This window comes from Canis lupus, chromosome 19 (genome assembly GCF_011100685.1).
Source record: "Canis lupus familiaris isolate Mischka breed German Shepherd chromosome 19, alternate assembly UU_Cfam_GSD_1.0, whole genome shotgun sequence".
Classification (NCBI taxonomy): domain Eukaryota; kingdom Metazoa; phylum Chordata; class Mammalia; order Carnivora; family Canidae; genus Canis; species Canis lupus.
Window position 1 is genome coordinate 43191894 of NC_049240.1, and position 17535 is coordinate 43209428.

Here is a 17535-nt window from a genome sequence, read left to right on the forward strand (position 1 = left end):
TAAGTCTACTATTTTTTACCACCAATAAAGTGAGCTTAGTGTTACAAGGATACTTAATTGCCAAGGCAAAGTGAAGATAGATGGAAATTAAAATTCAAAGGCCAAGTATCTTTTAGAAGTAGGCTATATTACAGATTTAGTTATCACAAGGGATAAACTAAGAGATGCTACAAAAATCCTCTTAATTGTCCTGAGCTCTTTGATATGGATCATAAAATATTTTCCAAGCCCTTCAAGAAGAAAATGTTTGTTTATTCTTAGGGGGTGAATAGGTCATTCAGTTGATAAATTTCAGTATATTTTCCTATATAAAAATAAAACTTCAAAACACAAATTATTTTTTTTATCTTTCTTTAAGAATTAGTCACTATACTATTTCCATTTTGTGCTTAGCTACCGCCTGATACACATACATAGACACACATACACAACTACACAATACATTTCTCTTTACAGATTTTAAATATATTTTTTATTGCCACTGTAATTATCTTTCTTCACAACTCACAACAGGGCCCTTTCAAACCAATAATTTTTCTCATTATTGATCTTGAACTTTCATTTTTTCTCCCAGCATCACTGTGCTATGTGATCCTTTCCCCAAATTCCTCGAAATAATAATAATTACATGTTTTCCTCTCTAATTGTTTGCACTTTTTTTCTTTTTAAATACTTTTTATTTTGAAATAATTATAGATAGAGATCAGCAAAAATATTTGAGAGGTCCTAGGTACTATTGGTCCAGATCCCTCTAATGGTTACATTTTGCATAATTATAGTACAATATTAAAACCAGGAAATTAACATTGATACAAAATATGTGTAGAGCACTGCTATGCCACTTTATTACATGTGTAGAGTCAAGTAACTATCACACTAATCGAGATACATAATTATTCTATCACCACAGAGATAACTCTCATGCTCTCCCTTTATAGTTATACCCACTGTTCCTTCTCACAATCATCCCTAACCACTGGCAACCACTACCACTCTATAATTTTGTTATTTCAAGAATGATATATAAATGGAATCATTAAATATGTGACCTTCACAGACTGTTTTTTGTTTGTTTGTTTACTAGTGCCCCCACATAGACTTGTTTTTTTAATCCACTCTGCCAATTTCTGAATTCCATTTCATGTATTAGATAATTTACAATTAATTACTAACATATTAGATCTTAAGTCTGACATTTTATTTTTGTTGTTGTTGTTGTCTATTACCTCTGTTTTTCAATTCTCTATACTTCTTGTGGGTTGCCTGAACTTTAAAAAAAATTCCAAAAAATTAAAAATTAAAAAATTCCATTTTGATTTATCTGTAGTATTTTGGGAGTATTCCTGTTAGCATACATTTTTAGTAGTTGCTCTATAGGTTACATTATACAGACATAGTTTATTACAATCTATTGAGGCTAATACTTTACCAGTTCCAGTATAGATAGACACTTTACCTCCTTCAAATCCCTTTGCCTTCACTCATGTATAATTTATGGTCCTAAATGTTCCCTCTCTGTACACTGAGGAGCCATATCTGGCTAGATATTTGGTAGTTATGTTGAGACTCTGATATTATTTTAGGAAGCACAAGATAAGACCCTATTTATTTAATTATATTTTTGTTCTATCCATTGTTCTTTCTTCCTTCCTGATATTCTAAGACTTCTTATCATTTCCTTTTGACTTCAGACTTAATTTAGCATTGTTTTAGATTAGTCTGCTACTTACAAATTTTCTTAGTTTTCCTATATTTGAAAATGTCTTTATTTCTTTTTCATTCCTAAAGGTGAATTTGACCAGATATAAAATTGAGGATTGATAATTCTTCTCTTTTAGAACTTAAAAAGTATTGTGCTGGTCCTTTCTGGCCTCCATGATCATGATGAGATTCTATTGTCAGATTAATTGCTTTTTCCTTACAGGTAAGATGTCATTTTTTTCCATCACTTTTATGATTTTTTCTTTGTCTTAATTTTCAGAAGCTTGATTATGATGTGCCTTGGGTTTCAGAAGCTTGATTATGATGTGCCTTGGGTTAATCCTGTGTTTATCTCAACTTCTTCTTCTTCCTTTTTTTTTAAAAGATTTTATTTATTTATTCATGAGAGACACACACACAGAGAGGTAGAGACACAGGCAGAGGGAGAAACAGGCCCTATGCAGGAAGCCCCATGTGGGACTCGATCCCAGGTCTCCAGGATCACGCCCTGGGCTGAAGTTGGTGCTAAACTGCTGAGCCACCTGGGCTGCCCCTCTCTCAGCAGGTCTGTGTCTTTTAACAAATTTGGAATATTTCCTGGCATTATTTTTATAAATATTTTCTGTGTTCTAGCTTCTATCTCTTCCTAGGACTCTAAGTGCCAAAAACACAGTAGATCTTTTGTTATAAGCCCACATGCACCTAAGATTTTGGCTAATTCTTTTATGTCTATTTTCTCTTTGTGAGTCACATAAGGGTAATCTCTGCTGTTCTAATTCAGATGCAATGACTTTTTCTTCTATGTTCTCCATTTGCTGTTGAGCCCAACCACTGGAAGTTTTATTTTAGTTATTGTCTTTTTCATTTCTAAAATTTCCATTTGATTTCCTTTACATTTTCAATTTCTCTACTTAGTCTTTTTAAAATTTAAGCATGTTTATAATTGCTTATTGAAACATCCTGTGATGGATGCTCTAAACTCCTGGATAGAAAATTCTAACTTTAGTGTCATCTTAGTATTGGCTTTGTTGATTGCCTTTTCTCATTCAAGTCAATGTATTCCTAGTCCTTGGTATGGTGAAGAATTGTTGAAAATTCTAAATATTTTTGGTAGTTATGTTGAGACTCTGATATTATTTAAATTTTCTGTCAACAGGATTCCCTGGACACTGATCTATGCTATTATCTTTTTAATTTATTTATCTACTAATGATAGTGCATGTGTATGCATGTGTAGAAAATTGTATATATGTATTGTTTTGAAGTTTCTTCAAAGACGTGAGTCATGACTATTTTTTTCTCTATAAATCTCTGATATGTAAGTTCTTTACACATATTAACCATCAGTATGTGTTATTGATAGACTGGCTATTGAAATAAAAATCAGCTGCATGAACTCAGGCCAAAAATTTGTTACACCATGATGTAACCAAACGCTAAAAATGTAAGCCTGTACAACTGTAGTTAAGAAAGTAAAGACAGGTAGCAAAGCTAATACAGAATGTCTTTAATAGATAAGATTCAAAAATAGTGTCTGGAGTGATAATAAAGACATATAATAGTATAGATATAATAGTCTGGAGTAATAATACGACATTCACCACTGAAAAAATTTCTGGAGGTTGGTATTTTCCTTTTTTAGCAGCCAAAAAACCTGAGACTTAAGAATGTTACAGACTTCCCTTTTCAATAAGCAGCAGCTCTGATATTTAGATCTAGGAACTGGTCTGACTCCAAAACACATTCTCCCCTCCACCCAAAGTCTCTGTGATTCATTCCATAGTAGAAATTACATTATAGACATTCAATATGCAGAAAATGAAGTGAAAATTTATTTTAATGTTCTTCCTGACAACAACCTTTTAGTTATTTAGGTGTATGACTCCCTTTATAATTGTGTATAGAGAAACCAACATTGAAACATCAATTAATGATGTCAGTAACCACGAGGTCTAGTCCTGATCCTGCCACTCTCTGTGCATCACCCAGCGAGTCCTACAGCCTTTCTAAGGCTCTTTTCTCATACAGTTTAGTGAGAGTTTCCACATAAGGACATTGAAATATATTGATTTTGAATATCATTTACTTGTATTTAAAATGTGACCTCCTGCTTACCCCTCCTCTCCTCCTCTTCCTCTCCCTTGTTCTTCTTTTCTTTTTCTCCTTCACATCTTCTTTTTCCTCATCCTCCTCCTCCTCCTCCTCCTCCTCCTCCTCCTCCTCCTCCTCCTCCTCCTCCTCCTTCTTCTTCTTCTTCTTCTTCTTCTTCTTCTTCTTCTTCTTCTTCTTCTTCTTCTTCTTCTTCTCTTTCTTCTTCATTATTCTTTTTATATAATGGTAAAATATTCTTTCCAATATTTTAGGAACTAATGCTACTTTATGTTTTAGTGAATCACTGCACTTGACACTTGACATTTGTGCTTTTAAGTCAACAGTTTTCTGATTATGAATTAGCCAGTTTCTCACTCTAATTAGTAGTTGTACTCTGATTTGATTTGTCATTGGAAAATCATGAACAACTGATTCATAAGACACTAATCCAAGAGGAACATGCATGTCAGGTTATTATTTTAATTAGCTCTCATGAGCTGAACTTCCTGAATAGCTTATTGTCAAAACATTTCTCCTCTTCCCAGGAGTGATTAAGAGACAGACGAATGACTTCTACACCAGATTTGATGAAGCAGGAGTAACTTTTAAAAGATATTTTCAAAGTACTGTTTGACAAAGCCTTGGACAGAGCCTAGCTACAGAACTTGCCCTTTTGTAAAATGTTTAAGGTGCATAGAAATTAACCATGAACATAACCAGAGGTTAGCAACATAATATATAGTTATCAAAATGGGGGAAATTAAAGGAAGTGTCTAATTATGGACTAGGTAATCTGGAAGCAACAGTTTTACACACTGGAAAAAGCATAAATTCCTCTTAGGTTACCTAAAGAATTCAAGCTAAGAAAAAAGGGAAAACATGGAATTTGATGTATTCAGAAATGAAAACCATTATAGACACTGAAGTGGTTAATCTGTACCTATTAGCATAATCTGGGAAGATTTTATAATCTAAGAGGATTTTATTTATCTATTTATTTATTTTTTTAAAGATTTAATTTATTTATTCACGAGAGACACACAGAGAGAGAGAGAGAGGCAGAGACATAGGCAGAGTGAGAAGCAGGCTCCACGCAGGGAGCCCAACGTGGGTCTCAATCCCAGGTCTCCAGGATCATACCCTGGGCTTGAAGGTGGTGCTAAACGGCTGAGCCACCTGGGCTGCCCGAGGATTTTATAATAAGTAGGGACATGTGTGACAAATGTACTTATTTTTATAATATAAATATCAATTGTATGTCAAAGTACAGTTCATATTTCAGTACTAGCTTTCTTTATTCACAGATTCAGACAACATCAAAGAGAATTTTTTAAATTAGTTGTATGCTTGTGACTAAAGGGAGTCTTCCTTACTGATATCAGAAGTATAAGGATCTAAACAATTTTATAACTGTATTCTGACCTGTATTATAGGTCATTTCATATTTACCTAATTTTTTCACTACTATTTTCCATTTCATTGCAACCCTGTTATTAAAAAATCAATGTCCATTATAAGGGAAGTATAAAAATAGATAAATAAATGGAACCAGATAAGCCTTACTTGCTACAGTTTAAGATGGTAACTTGTCTTCCTTGATTAGAATTCTACTTCCATTTGATTTCAAAGATATTACTTTATCATTCTTTCACTCTGAATTGTCTTTTATCATTCAGTATTTTATAGTTACTTTTGTGACTGGGATATAGACAAGAAGTCTGAGCTGAAGTTTTTGAGATTTATTTTATGTTTTATTTTCTATATGCATTTAATTGATTCAACTGGCACCAAAATATGAGCAGAACTCAGATTTATCTCAGCTCAAGAACCTGTGAAAGGAAAGGCAAGATTGCCTTATGATACCACTAAGGACAGGCATTTCCAATTGAGGGTAAAAGACAGGAGTAGTTCCCCTACCTTTCTTTGAATTAGTTTACTATTTATCATGCTGATGAACAGAGTAGCTGATGGGATGGGGGCGGGGGAAAAGATCACACACACGTAACACGGAGGTAATACTGATCTGAATATGCTACTAATGCATATAAAACACTCTACTCATGGAAGTGAGACTTAATATTTCTGTCCAACAATCTAATCTAGCCAAGCTTTGCTCAAGTGTGTTCTTTCCTTAGCTATTTCCATGACTTCCTGTCACAGTACTGGCTGGCATGAAGAGAAAGTTATCATTTTCTTAGATTCTGGAAGCAACAGTCATATCTGGCTTCTCTTAAGTAACTCAGTGACTTTAAGAAAGCCACAGCTACTGATGAGAAAAGGAGTGTGTGTGTGTGTGGGAGGGGGCGGGGGGTGAGGGAATATTTTTATTTATTTATATTTATTGACTTTCTTCAAGAACAACTGATTATGTGTCAACAAGGTATATCATTATTCAAAAACATTTATCAAAATTACTTCATTTTTCTAGAATTGTTTAGGATCTTGGAGTGACATACATATAAAGTTAATCTGAGGGAGATCACAGCCAGTGGGGAAAAATAAATAGTGTGCTAAAGTTTAGGCTACAGGAAGATGTTAGGAGAGCTTAGAAGAGGGAAATCCAGTGGTAGTGGACAGGGAAAGTTTCTTAGGGGATCTGATTCCTGTGTTAACTTGAAAGGGTGAGCAGGAGTGAGCCAGGAGAAAAGATGAGATGACAGGGGCATTCCAAGCAAAGGATACAGGATTCATGGGTTGAGGAATTGGAAAGAAAATGTGATGTATTCCATGAAGCAGAATCCATGGTGTTTCTGGTACAGCAAATGTAGGACGTGATGTGATAGAAAATTGAACTCAAGCAGTGTTTTCAGTGTATTCAGATCACAGGGGATCTTGTTAAAATGCAGGTAGTGATTCTTTAGGTTCAGGGTGGGGCCTGAGATTCTGCATGTTTAACAAGCTCCCGAATGTTGGCTGCCAATGTTGTTGGCACGCGGACTGTGCTTTGAGTGGCAGGGATGTGAATTAGAAAAAGATAGCTTTGCCTCGTAAAGGTTGTCATTGTAAAGGTATGAGGGGTTCATACTGGGAAGGGACGTGATCAGATTTCCATTTTAGATAAATTACCCTGGTGAAAAAGTAGATGGTAAGACTGGAGGCAAGAAGAAAAGCCTATTTATCTAGCAAACAGTTTATTGTTCTAAGTGTCTTCTGAATATCAGCATATTTGATCTTAACTTTATTATCTTAATTTTTACCAAGATAATAATCTTTATTATATTTAATTTTACAGATAAGGAAACTGTGTCACAGAGAAGAAAAATAATTTGCTCCAAGCCATACAGAATTGGTAGACAGGACTTAGGCCCAGCAGTTTTGCTCTGGGGTCCACACTTCTAATTTCTCTGTTATGCTGTGCTAGAGTGTCCACGAGGGATAATATGAGTGAGTCAGGGCGGTGATGGTCCTGAGACATAAGGCTTTGCCATTCCAGCTGTGGTGCAAGGACCCACAGCCCCCGTTATGACCTCCAGAATCCCCTCCCACATCCCAGGCCTGCAGAATCAGCATCTGCATTTTGATAAGATTCCTAGGTGATTTTTATGAAACCTAAATCTGGAAGCAAATTCAACTTATTTAGCAAACTCACTTCATAGGCATTGTATAGTCTAATCAGGAGGCTTATCACTTCTGGTAACTTTTCTTTTAATGACTTTAGAAACTTTGCTTTAATTATGTTAGGGTTGCAAAATGTTGATATTCTAGTCCTCCATTTGTTATCTACAACACTTTATAAAGAAATCCTCCCTTATTTACTATCAAATTACCATGGAATAAAGATCAAAATTGATTATTTGCCTTTATTATTTTCAGAATAATAAGTTAGTTCTCTAGAATCCTCTAAAGGTGATCAATAAAATGTTTAGTATTATTATATATACAGATATTTAAAAATATTTGATCTATTTCAGTGCATTATCTTCATCAGTGTTTAAATGTCACGTTTCACAATGGAGCTCATTCAAAATGGTTTCTCAATTCTGACATGAAGACAGTGGGCCTTTCTAACTAAATGCCTTGCTTCTTCTTATGTCAGGATATGCCGTACATTTCATACTGTACACTTTCTGCCATTTCTTTAAAGAGTCTTGGTTTCTTTGAAAGGAAATATAAACGTTTATATAAGAAATATAAAAATTTCTTTTTTTTTAAATTTTTATTTATTTATGATAGTCACACAGAGAGAGGGAGAGAGAGAGGCAGAGACACAGGCAGAGGGAGAAGCAGGCTCCATGTACCGGGAGCCCGATGTGGGATTCGATCCCGGGTCTCCAGGATCGTGCCCTGGGCCAAAGGCAGGTGCCAAACCGCTGCACCACCCAGGGATCCCTAAAAAAATTTCTTAATTGGATTCTTCTATTTTCCCCTGACTTAAAGCAAACTCCTTAGCCCAACTTCCGTAGCAAGAGACTATATGAATTTAATTCACATCTCCAAATTTTGCTGTTAGCATTTACATAATATATGCTCCAACTAGACAAATCTATTATTTCTTGAACTCTCCTAGCCCATCACTATTTTCAAACGTTAATCTACATTTAATAGTCATCTGGGAAAAATTTCTCTTGCCCTTATTTATTTTAATTTATATAATGAATTAAGGATCCCATGTAAATCCCACATATCCTTTAAAGTTTTTTCTGTCTAGCTATCACAATGTCTTTTCCCCCTATTTCTAGCTTATTGTAAGCTTTTCAGGGCAGGGGCCTTGCTGTATTTTTGCCCTCTCTTCTATTGCATCCTTCGTCCCACATTATAGGAGGCACTTGATTAACATTTGCAAATTTACTGATTTATCCTCAAAAAACTTCTTTACTCACAAAATTAAAAATCCTTTTTCTTTTCTTGATACATTATTAATTATGCAAAATCGATATTTAAATAGTAAGAAAAAAGCTGTTGACTAGAAATCTGAAATAATTTGTTTAGTCTCCTTAAGGTGAATAACAATGAAAACAATCAGGGCCAGCTACATAAATAGATATAATGTTGACTCACTGATGCCAGATTCTTAAAAGCATGTCACATAAGCATTTTATTATATTCTTAGTTTTGACACTATGAACTTTAAACTTTGGTCACCTATTTGCAAAACAAGTGATATTGTTCATTCAGATACCAACTTGACAATGGTAGAAGGTGAAGTGAGTTTCTGAAGATGAAAAGAAGCCATGTGATATAAATTATAAAAGAAGGAAAATATGGAAGAAAATAATGGGATAGTGGGAAATAAAAAGTGAGGTAAGCATATAGGAAGCAAGTGAATTTAGAAAAAGGTTTTGTAGGCAAAATTTTAAAGCAGCTCTAAAATGTTGAGAACAAAACTACAAAATCAATACCTAAGAGATATGACCAGATATGTGCAAACTTGTACACCCAAATCAATATTACACTGTATGTTAACTAACTGAAATTTACATTTAAACATAAAAAAAGGCATTGGTGAACATAAGACAGAACTGAAAGCATTTATTAAGCACTTATATGTGTGCCAGGCGTTGTACTAGTTTCTGGGATTTTGAAAAGTAATTTTTTTCCCTGATAGAGTCTTTTAGTGTCAGTCTTCTGGTTCATGAACAAAAAAAGCCAGCAAGATCAAGCAGTCATCAGTGGGTTATTTCAGCAGGAATCAGAGACAGTGTGGGCAGGACTCAGCACCCACTCCCTAGCGAGATTGTCTTGCTCCCTAGCAGAGGATGAATGCTCCTTGCTCACTCCGGAGCAGCAGGGGGCATCAAGCTGCAGGAATGTACTTACGTTATATAACTTCTAGTTTTGATTTATAATCTTATTGAAATTTGGTTTACTTTAGTAGGTTCGTCTATCTGTAAATAATGTTACTACCTGAAAAGAAGAGTGGCCAATCATCTTAGGTTGTTTCTCGTGGTCAATTACTGTGTCGTTTGGTTTTGGTTAATGCACTGGCTTTCCCTAAGCTGGGTAAACAAAAGTTTATCCCTTTGAAACAGGGCCAGGATGAGGGTGAAGCAAATGAGGTCTAGGGCACAAAGAAAGTCAGAATTTTAAATCAAGATAGAATTCATATTGCTGCCATTTCCCTTTGCCTCGGGCTTCGAAAGGTCTCTTGTTCTGCCCTGCAACTTATCCTATCTCTACTTAACATTTGGCTATTTTGTTCATCGCGAATTTTTGCATGAATTGTGATATTTTAAGACATCGTATTGGAGTATCATTTACTTCGTATGCTGGCTTCCTGGTGATCCCTTAATTTTGCCCCTCGAGGGAGTTGGGGATCTTAATCTGGCCCTGCTCTGAAACCTCTGATGCTAACATTGCATTTGTGACTTAATGCTGATGCACATTCCTGGAAGACCAGGTCTTCACCAAAGCAAATTCATGCATAGCCAAGTAGGCTGGAAAAATATTGGATATTATATTTGTTGTTGCTAATTTCCTTAACTTGTCAGACATTCTTTCAAATTGTAGTGAGTTCTTTCCGAATTAAAGCTTAGGAGAGAATTATTTCACATGTCATAATACTTTGACTCTCTGTGTTTGATAGGGTTTCTAGGTTGCAGTCTAAAATATATGACACAGACATAGAGAAAGCCATGTACCCATTGAAAGATTATATGAATAGATGAAATCACACGGAAGGAATTCAAAAGTTAGTTGAAATGTATGGCAAAATAAAATTAACTTTAATATTAGGAAGGAGCTGTGGGACTCAATAAAATATCCACAAAGAACTCAGTTAAAACACCAAGTGTTCTTTTTTTTTTTTCCATTTTACAAAGAAAATGAATAAACTTTATGCACCTTTTGCCTGCCTGTGGATTTAGTTTTCTGCTGACATCATATTCACAGCTGACACTAGAGACCTTTGTCACTTTTGTACATTCAGTGCAAAGTAGAACAGAGAGTAGGTGTTTGAGTATTAAAGACTTTTGTACCCTCGGGATCTGAAGCTCTGTGAGACAGTAGGTATCTTTTCTATTAAAAAGCCTCCAATTCTACTGAATTGTATGTTTCCCTCTTTCCTACCCCAGTATCCACCCTCTATTCCTAGAAATTTATTCTCAGGAGATGATTGCAGTTGATTTTGGGAAGTCACTAAAGGATAGGCAGATTGAGAGACAAGAGGAAACTGAGAGACAGCTAAAGCACAATCAAGTAATCAGATCGGGAGAGAGAAGAAAATAAGAAATCATTGGAGAGGCTGTATGCAAGACCAAGGCTTAATTTTATCTTAGGTAAATTATCCTTAGCTGCTGTAAACCTCAGTTTCCTGATTTGCAAAATGGGGAGTAAAAAACTCTTGTTGCTGACAGGATATACTAAGATAGTGTTTGTAAAATCTCAAGTACAGAGTCTGGTAATAAATAATTATTGTTAATATCGCAGAAAGATAGTGAAGTTGAATATACCACACCATATACATAGAGGATGATTCCCCACCCTGCTGTAAACATATATGTACCCATGTATATGTTTGTGCACATGTGTGTATGTATGCAATGTGTACATGCCCATGTAAGTGCGGGTATGTATGTGTATGTGCATATATGTAAGCAAACACTCTTTCTTCCCCAAATGAAGCTCCAAACCACTAAACCTACATGTTAGGTATTGTCACTATGCTTTACTTAAATCATAAATTTAGTAAATTTGTGATTTACTAACAAGTCTATTTATTAAGCTAGGATTCTTTGAAATGACTCTCATACATTTCTTCCAAAGAACTTTTACTTACCTGAAATGTAGAGGGAGAAAAAAACATTCTTTTCTAAAATATTTGGTGATAACAGTATCTGGAAGTCTTATAGAAGACCACTAGGATCAAGTCTGTGTTCAATAGTTGAAGTGAAAGAACTTGATCAATAATTACAAGGCTATTAATTTGAGTCTTCACAACTGCAAAGAGAGTCAATGAGCCTTGGGTGTCTAAGCTCTGAGGCCTTAATAGCTTAAGTATTAATAATGAATTAATATTCACAAATGCCATGCAGACCGTAATAGCCATAATAGTAACCTTCATGATGGTGAAAAATGACAGCGCTCAGGACAAACCAGTCTTTTTATTTTTGTTAGTTATACTCTTTCTGGAGGTTTGATGCTCTCTTTAGGCACATGTCTCTCCTTAGTGGCAAAAATAACAGGAAAAAGGGAAGGAAAAAAGGAGAGAAGTTTGCTGGAGCCACACTCACATTTAGAGAGCAGACTGCCCTTGAAACTATCTGAGCAGAAGCATATGATGGAGGAACTTAATGTTGTGAGTCCATCAAGCTTGATAAAAACCTGTGTCACACAAAGGAGTGCCATGCAGAGGAGCCAATGAGCTGAAGATGCAATTAGCCCAGTGGCATTGATGGTGTAAATGCAAACTTAAATCAACTTGGAGACAATTCAGAATGGAAGATCATTTTTAGTTTCATTTCAGCTTTTCCCTCCTATGTGTGTTTACTGAGCACTTTCTATATGATAACCATGGTCCTAGACTCTACGTGGGATAAGCATATGGGTAAGTCTTTTAGTAAGATGCCATATCTTTGTATCTTGTTTCCTAAAACACCCAGCATATGGCATGATTCCTAATTCATTCTCAAAAGCTGTTGTTAAATTTACTTAAAATGTAAAATAGAGTTACTGTCTCTATGAGTGGGTACTCCGATGGCAGAACAAAACATAAATATATGTAAGAAGAAGCAAAAAAAAAAAAAAAGAAAAAAAAAAAGCAAGTGCTTATAAAAGGTGAAAACAATAAGTACAAAGGTTGGGAACAGTCATCTGAACGCAAGGGTGAGAAAAAGGTACAGGCCCTGTTGGTGTAGCAAGAACAAATATTCAAATGAAAAAAAAATGTAGTTTGTTCTCAATGGACAGACAGTTCAAGAGATCAGCTGGGATGGAAGATCCAAAATGGTAAGAAATGGTAGAGACCATTAGACATCCTCAGTGGGACCAGATTTTCAACTTTGGATCTCATTTTTTGGACAAGTAGGAGCACTGAAATTTAGAAACATCATAATTGATGGATTGAAACATAAGAATACTAGGAGCAAAACCAGAAAATAGGAGATTGCTTCAATAATTTAATATGAGTTGATTAAATATTTTGGTCCACCTGAAATGATAAATGTGTAAGGACCTACAAAGTATCTTTAGCAGAAAGAGGATGAACTTTGGAGGCAGATTGATATGGATTTTTCTTTTTTCTAGAAATAGATTTAAATCCTGGCTCTGCCACTTTCTGGCTTTATAACTTTGGGAAAATAATCTAATTGTTCTAAGCCTCACTTTTTTCATCTGTAAAGGGACATAAAATGCCTACATTGTAGAATGGCTAACATACTACAGAGCAGAGTCAATGCTCAGTAATTGTCAACTGTCCTCCCTTCACTTAACCATAAATCCCAGCCCTTTTTGCACAGAATTTGACTCTTACCAAAGATTCAATGGACAGAAAGCTCTGAAGTGAACTCTACATGTAATAATAATTAAAAAGAGCTAGTACAGTATACAAGTGATGATTTGCTTTTACAGTTTTATACTCTTTCTCTATATCTGTATATATGTGTATAAATATATTTACACATATATTATCCTTCCCTCTCAGGGAAGTACACACACACACACACACACACACACAGGCCCTGGACACTTATTATTCATGGATACGAGCAAAACCATTTGCATTTGCAACAAGGAATGCGTTCACAGATAGGTTATGACTGTTTTGTTTTTCTCCCCAAGGCAGTAGGAACTGATAACTAGAAGGTCTTTTCACTGAGGAGGTAACTTCTTCCCACAACTTTTCCACCCTTAATCAGAGGAGTGTACTTTCTGTTTATTCTTTTTTCCCCTGCAGCAATTTAACTTCTTTGCAGAGCGGAGAAGCTCGATTTGCATACAGAAAACAATGATACTTCCTTTCTCTAAGTAAAAAGCAGAGTTTCACAGAAAGAGTACAAGATTTGGACAGTCTTGAGTTCAAAGTTTTGCGTGGCCACTTAAATCGGATGTGAAATGTTAGAATAAATTAAAAAAAAATTAGACCTTTGAGACTTGTTCTTTTTTTCTTCCCACTAAAAACAGGGAAATGATAAGTTCTGCTTTGTTGAGTTATTGAATTAAATGAGATATCTTATGTAAAGCTCCTGACATTGTATCAGTGACATAACAATCTAAATCGGCTTCAGCTGAATCTCATGATAAAGGCATCTGCTCACATAACAAAAATACCTTCTTTCTTTAGCTGTTGTGAACCATCAAAGATGGGTAATTTCCTACAGTTGCTTAACAGGCTCCCAGAGATTCTCAGGGCAGCTGCAGGATTCATCCTCAGAATGTACTTGAACATGACTCAAACAGGGTCATGTTAGGACCAAGAGCCCCATTCCAAGCCCCGACTCTTCTGTGACCCTTTTGCTTTCCTGTTTTTTTTTTTTTTTTTTTTTTTCAGCATTTCTCATTAGTTGTTCAGCAAGATACAACCAAGGCTGAACATGGGAGAGAAACAAATGCAGGGGCGCTTGTTCCAATATGGGTTCCATTACCTATCACCTTTGGCTGCAAACTTGTCAGAGTGGACACAGTTGTGCAGTCCTCTCCAAGCTCAGAGGCCTCAGGTAATGCTTTGGCAGCATCAGTTTTGTCTGTAAACTCAAGATTATCTAGAGCATAAATTTGCAATAAATTCTGGTTCCCTTCTCTAATGCTCAATTGCTTCTTGTCATAAAATTGTGGATTAGGATAATCAGCAGGATTTCTTAAGAAAGAGTACTCAGTATGTCTTCCTCAAAATAAACTTAATGAAGCTAAAGTGAAACTTTGCTTTAAAATGTTAACTGATCCATCGCGTAATTGTTGTTTACAACGTAATAGGCAACAGTAGTAACAGGCATCATAGGAGTCTTTATTATAGGCATAATATTGCCAAGTTTTGTACTTAACAAAATTGGGAAGTTGCACTTCACATATTGGCAATATTTCATAATGTTCAAGAATGAAGTTTCTGGGATCAAACTACCTTTGTTTGAAACCCAAGCTCTGCTGCTTACAAACTGTGTGGCCTTGGGCAGCTTATTTAACCTCTGTGCATCTCCCTTATCTCTAAAGTGTGCATACTAATTGGATGTTTGTGATTAGTAAGTAAATTAATGCAAATAAAAAGCTTAGAAGGGCCTGTTCGAAGGCAATGCCCTCGGTAAATGTTGAGTTATTGTTTGTTTTTTTTTTTTTTTTTACTGCTTCTTTCTATAAGCTTTACTTCTTGAATCCAGTTTTCTGATATTCTCTTTTTTAATATCATGCTCATCCCATCCAATTTCTCTTTTTTAATATCATGTTCATCCCATCCAATTTCCTGAGTCCTCCCATGGAGTGCTATCTAGATCTGAGCACCTAGATCTTACCTCATGCTTACATTTCTAAGATAGCCTTACCCCCCCCCCCGCCCCCACCCCCCGCCCAGATGCTAGCCTCAAGATGGAGCCCACCACAACTCTGTTTCTACCCAAATAGCAAGCTACAGTAATGAAAGATCAATCAGAAAAGTTGCTGACATCAAGGGTTCCCACTTGTAGTAATGGATGACCCAGCAGTTCGGTGGGATACACTCATGACAGTCCAGGAACATTCATCATCCTAGACTAGCCAGCTGGAAGTCAATGGCAGGAAAGTCTGAAAATAGTAGGTAAAATAGCCTTAGGTAAGGCATTGAGGCTCGGCATTAGGACTTCAGTTCCTGCCTGGGGAGAAATCTACAGGAAAAAACCACTCTCTTCTTTTGGAAAGATTAATGGGAACTGGGATACAATGTGGAAATCAGGAAGCTTGCTTTCCAGAACTAGCAACAAGACAGAAACAGAGAAAGGCTGAATTCCCATTTATTGAAAGGTGATTCATGAGGTTGCCCTGATTTAGGGTGAAACCTGCTATCTATAGAGGCCTCTAGATTTGGTAGGAATAAGACAGAAGAAGATGGAAGAACTGCATCATCTGTAAAACCAAAAGGGAAAGGCTGAGTGAGATATGTCTGGGGATACATCAACCTGTCCAGCTAAAAAGGCTTAGGCAATGATACATTTACAGTCTGAATTTGGAGAGCGTTAAATGAAGGCTAAGAGCTTAGTATGTCTTTTTTAGGAAGAAGGAAGTGATTACAATTTTGAGTAGAGGGGTGGCATGAGGCAGGCAGGGTTTAGGAATGCTGTTCTGTTTGAATAAGTAGCATATATTAAAGGTGTGAAGGAACTGTGATAAACAATTCTGTCAGTAGAACAGGTATGAGGAAAAGTCTGTGTTGGGTTGTGGAAGTAGCTAATATTCAAGATTTGTTAATATGAAAAGATAACCAAAATACACCTCTGTTAGTTTTCACTAATAAAGAAGTCCTCTAAAGGTAAATAAATCCAGTTCTTTGGGGATTGTCTAAGTTTACAAATAACTCTTATTCTAAAATATATAACCAAACATAAAATTTTGTGTAATGGTCAACAGGCAGCATGGGTAGAGAAAAGGTGAAAGTTAAGATACACTAAGCTGTTACGAGTTGTTATGATACACTGTGAGGCAGGACTCTGTATGCTCTTGAGTCTCTTGGTGACTCATAGATAATAGGATAGCCAATGGCATGCCTGTCCATTTCTAACTCCTGCATGACAGCTAGAAGGAACCGTTTTTTTGGTAACATTGTATGATGGTTCTCTCCCCCTTCTTTTGGACATTTGCCAAAAGCAAACCCAGTAATCCCAAATACCTTGAAAAAAAGTATTTATTACTTTTGGCAGAAAAGAAAAAAAAATATAATAAGAAGATGCCATGCTTCAGATAAAGAGTGGTTTTTCGTTTTGGGCTTTATAGAATGTCAGCTGCTTTTGCAACAGCTTCCCTGAGGGAAATATGTTCTTGACCTCCAGAGTAAAGGGAAAAAATTGGGAAGTAAGTTATGGGGCTATGAAGCCAGTAATCAGTTTTCCTTCAAGCAACAGGACAAGATTTTAGATTGGTCATTGTCATTCCCATTGCCATTGTCATTACTATGATGATGGGCATTAGCAGCAGACATGGAAGAAACAAGAAAGTTGCATTTCATGAATCATCCAATAATAGTGGTTTAGGGCAGTGTTTCTCAAAGTGTACCTCAGAAAGCTTCTTAGGATAAGTTATACTCTTTTGGGTTGGGCCCTGTTGGCACCTGAATTTATAATAAGATCCTCAAATGATTTGAATCCAGGCTTAAATTTAAACATTATTAGTTTATTGTTTTCTGACATACATCCTCCTTTTTTCCTACTCACCAATGTTGATTTTTTTTTTTTTCCCCAGGTAAAAATAATGACTTACTAGAGTGGAAGCTCATCTGAGACACTCAAAACTGTAAATGCAAGGGACACCTGGATGGCTCAGTGGTTGAGCATCTGCCTTTGGCTCAGGATATGATCCTAGGGTCTGGGATCGAGTCCCACATCAGGCTCCTTGCAGGGAGCCTGCTTCTCCCTCTGCCTCTCTGTCTCTTTCTGTGTGTCTCTCATGAATAAATAAATAAATTCTTTGTTTATTAAGAAAAATTGTAAATGCCAAATTATGTGTGTGTGTTTGCTTATGTGTACATGTGGGCATATTAAGTATATGGAACTTACCTTGTTAACTGCTACATTGCGCCATCCACAACAGTTTGAACTGTATTGTGCAACTTTTTGTGTAAGGTTTTCAGCAATCAGAACTGGATAAGCTAAATAAGGATTACATTCCTAAGCTTCCCTGCAGGAGATTGAGGCC